Raw genomic sequence first — 375 nt, forward strand, 5'->3', positions numbered from 1 at the left:
GGAAGTGAGGCTGACAGCCTCTGGCTCAGATCTAGGGCCCCCAAGTGATGTCACAATGGGCTGTGGAGCCAAGAACTCAGACTGCAGTCTTGAAGACTTCTTTTCTGACTGTTTTGTTTCTAGGATGGCTGCACAGAGGCATCTCATCTCAGAGCCTTTCTTATCCCAGGTTTCCTTCTCCCTGACCTGGGCACCACCCAACTTCCCGAGTGTATGAGTCCATTTTCAAGTTGCTGATAAAGACATACCCGAGACTAGATAATTTATAAAGAAAAAGAGGTTTAATAGACTCACAGCTCCAGGTGGCTGGGGAGGCCTCACAATCATGGCGGAAGGCAAAAGGCATGTCTTACATGTCGGCAGACAAGAGAGAAT

The sequence above is a fragment of the Rhinopithecus roxellana genome, chromosome 9, assembly GCF_007565055.1.
Source record: "Rhinopithecus roxellana isolate Shanxi Qingling chromosome 9, ASM756505v1, whole genome shotgun sequence".
Classification (NCBI taxonomy): Eukaryota; Metazoa; Chordata; class Mammalia; order Primates; family Cercopithecidae; genus Rhinopithecus; species Rhinopithecus roxellana.